Source organism: Xenopus laevis, chromosome 1L (assembly GCF_017654675.1).
Source record: "Xenopus laevis strain J_2021 chromosome 1L, Xenopus_laevis_v10.1, whole genome shotgun sequence".
NCBI classification, from domain to species: Eukaryota; Metazoa; Chordata; class Amphibia; order Anura; family Pipidae; genus Xenopus; species Xenopus laevis.
Genome location: NC_054371.1, coordinates 219668657 through 219672912, shown reverse-complemented (window position 1 = coordinate 219672912; position 4256 = coordinate 219668657).

Sequence of the window (4256 nt, the reverse complement as noted above, 5' to 3'; positions counted from 1 at the left end):
CCACTAACTGTAACCTCTGTGATTCCTAACTGTAACAACTAATTGTAACCTCTAACTGAAACCTCTTTCTGTAACCCTTAACTGTAATCCCTAACTGTATTCTCTAATTGTAACCACTAGCTGTAAACGCTGTGACCCCTAACTGCTACCTCTTACTGTGATCCCTAACTGTAACAACTAATTGTGACCCCTAACTGTAACCTCTAACTGAAACCACTTACTGCACCCCTTAACTGTGATCCCTAACTGTAATCTGTAATCTCTAACTGTAACCGTCGTGACCTCTAACTGTTACCTCTAACTGTGATCCCTAACTGTAATAGCTAATTGTGACCTCTAACTGTAACTTCTGTGACCCATAACTGTGATCCCTAACTGTAATCTCTAACTGTAACCCCAACTGTATCCTGTAACCTATGACCCCTAACTGTGACCCCTAACTGTAACTGCCAGCTGTAACATCCTAAGGTCCCCATAGACGCAAAGATTTCTCTTGTTGAACGACCGATTTTAGCGAAGTCCGAAATTAACGTGCGGTTAGTGGGATTCGAGCGATCGAACATCTTACGATTTTTCGGCTGACATCTGTCAGGAAATTGATCGGCCAGGTCCCAGTACAATCTATCTATGTTTGCAGGGCCAAGCAGGCAGCTCCCCTTTGTTTTCCTGGCAATTTGGTCTTTTTAGTTGATGGTCAATTCGTACAATCGTTCTGAGAAGATCGTGGTCTCATGATGACAATCGGATCTTTTAAAAATCTCAACATCTATGGCCAGCTTTAATGTCATTTATTGTAACTGCTAACTGTAACAGTGAATTGTAGTTGCCGTTAGCACTAACTGTACAGTAACGGGTCACTGCCCACGTTTTCATTGAGTTCATGATTGGGAAAAACATGGCAGTGCCTCCTGTAGGTGCCCACAGCATGAGTGAGTAGTGTCTGGGTTCTCAGAATACAACTGGCAGCAGTTTCAGTCCATTCCTTTAGAATCTTTCTACTTTTATATTCCTTGGCCAGTCACAAGAGAACCCAATTATTACAGAGGCACCAGCAGGTTTTAGCTACACTTGTTCTTATTAGTCACTGATACGAGAACATATTCCCCCGTGGAAATGTCTGTATAAGAAATGAATGGATGTATTCTAATAACAGGGTATGTATTTCTATTATTTAGTGTAGCAAATGTCATTTATAACGTATGGGACTTATATTGTTTAGGCAGAGCCTCCATGATCCTCTGTAAAACTTTCACTGCTTATTAAAACAAGTTGCATTGTGAAAAGGGTAGTCACCTTTAATTTAACTGTTATAATATGTTATAACATATCCTATTCTTTTCAACTTTTCATTCTTTTTAATTATATGTAGGGTCACTGACCCCGGGCAGCCAAAAACTATTCCTCGGTGAGGCTACAACTTTATTGTTACCGTTATTTTAACTAATCTTTCTATTCCTCTACTATTCTACTTCCAGTCTCTCATCACCACTGCTTGATTGCTCAGATAATTTGGGCCCTAGCAACTAAATTGCTAAAACGGCAAACTGTTGAGCAACAAAAACCTAAACAACTAAAAAGACCAATTGCAAACTGTCTTAGAACAGAACTGGCTGCATCATAGAAAAAGGTAATTTAAAGGTGAAGTACCCCTTTAACAAGCAATTGTATTGCATTTTTGAGGGGGAGGAAGAAGTGGGCAGGTAGGGGGTTCAGTTCCGCAGACTTACTGCTGTAAAGCTCCAAATAGTCAAGATGCCGACAGATTAAGTTGGCAGTTTATTGGGCAGTGTTTGATGGGCTTCACCGATCGGTATATGGTCCAGATGTCTATTGAGGATGGTTAAAAATGCCGTTGGATTGATGCGGTCCTCTATCCGATCACCTGTATTCTCCTAGGGTCCACAATTGGATTAGCCCAATATCAACCATATAACAGGCAGATCTCTGTATGTATGGCCAGCTTTATTCTATAGCGGTGGCCATGCTGTATCAGAGCTCCCATACTGGTTTCTTCTACTAAAGGGTAAAAAAAAAAAACTATAGCTCCTTTCTGAATTTACTGGAAATTACTATCAAACAACGGTCAGACATAAATTCTTTGGAGACAGCAGAATTCTCTATCTCCCCTTGCAGCCTGCAGACTGGGAGACTCCACACTGGGAGAGTGCTAACTCAACGGCACTAATCTCTCGCTGCATCTTGTCCCCACAGCCTTATCTTGGTCTCTTCCATTGCACCAACTTCAAACAGGCAGATACTACTAAGGCTGGGGACGGGGGACATGCTGAGTTTCGGCTTTATTGCAGCCTTTATGTATATGTATGAAAGCAAAGGGGGGGGGGATTTATTTGCTTTCAAAATACATGCACCTTTCCCAAATATTTTTATACAGCACAAGCTGCTGTGGAGCAATGGCGGAAATTGAAAAAAGTCTATATGGCACAGGTTAAATAGTGAATAACAGATAACACCATTATGTTCTACAGAGCTTATCTGCTGTGTAACCTGAGCCTTTTCTCCTTTGAATGGCTGCCCCCATTGATATACAGCAGCTTATTTATATAAACAATAGTAGTGTTTCTGAAGCAAACACATGAGTTTTACCAGTGCAGGGCAACACTACATTATATTTTTATTACTTTAAAACACTCATTTTTTTGATGTTACAGTTCCTTTAATACATCTCTCTACACAGGGTACAGAGACCATATGGAATTGTTTCTGCTATGAATAGGTGTATTTGTGGGCAAGTTCTGCTGATCACTATGCTATGGCAGTGTAGGATTATCAGAGGCATTACATGTGTATGATATTCACTAATAACACTTCGCTCACACATTCAGACACTTTCCACTTACATTTCTTTATTGTACGACAATGTCGGGTCCCACATTTTAGTATCTACATCATGCAATGTTCTGGATTCAGGAAAAAGCGGACAGATTCTGACCTAAACTTGGGTTGAATTGGGTCCCAGGTAGACAATTATTTTTATAGATCATGGCAAGAGTAAGATATTGGAAAGGTTTCTCGCAGCAGGGCTACATGTTCCCTTTATACGATTTCTCAGGGCCACCTTGGTTCACAACGTAAATACAAAGCAGAAATGTTGCATGATATGGGACTGTTTGTACTTACGTAAAGATAAGGGGCTGGTAAGGTTGGTAAATTAAGTTTTAATATATAATAGAATGGTTAATTCTAAGCAACATTTCAAATGGTCTTAATTTTTTTGTAATTAGTTGTCTTTTATTTCTCTTTCCCCAGCAGGCAAAAAAAAAACAATTGAGCCGTGAGGCTACAATTTTATTGTTACGATTACCTTTCTATTCAAGCATTCTTCCATTCACCTATTACGCTAGGGCCACACGGGGGCTAAAATCAGATGAAATACACTGTCTGATTTCAGCCCTACCGCAGACAGTAGCCTCTTCTTTCTTCCGGCTCAAGGTTCCGGGATGGAAATCACGTCACAAAACAAGGAAGTAAAATTTTTTCCCCTTTCCACTCTTAATTTGCATATACAAATCAGAATTCGGATTCCATTCGGTATTTGGCTGAATCTTTAGCGAAGGATTCGGGGGTTCGGCCGAATACAAAATAGTGGATTCGGTGCATCCCTGGTAATTTAGACCCTAGCAACCAGATAGCCGCTAAAATTTCAGACTGGAGTGCTGCTGAAAAAAATGTGAAAAAAAATTATGAGCAACTGCAAACTGTCTCAGACAAGAACATTCTACTTCATACTAAAAGTTGACGCAAAAGTGAAAAACCCCTTTAACCTTGTTACCTTGGCTATATGCTGGGAATGCTCAGAGCTATAGTTTGGCAACATCTGAGGACCTGTAACAAGCCAGGGAAAGGCACTTATGTGGCAAGCCTCTACTCAGCCTCTGTGTGCCACTATCCTAAGGCTTTATTAACCTATCAATCACAGAGCAGTTTTAAAATCCAAATTGAAGATGAATAGCAGAGATCCTGAAAAGCCACAGTCAGTCAGTTATTTGGTTGCTGGGTTCAGTGACCCTGGCAACACATTACAGCTGCAAGCTTGAAAGGGCCGGAATAGGTGCCTTTAATAACCGTACAAAATAAATAATGAAGACCAATCGAAATGTTGCTTAGAATAGAACCTTTTTATTAACATACTATAAGTTAATGAAAAGGTAAACTCATTTAAGAGCGAGAGCTGCACTTGCTTCGGTACCGTTAGAACATTTAATGCTAAATTCTCCTTCAGGTCACAAACAAGATCA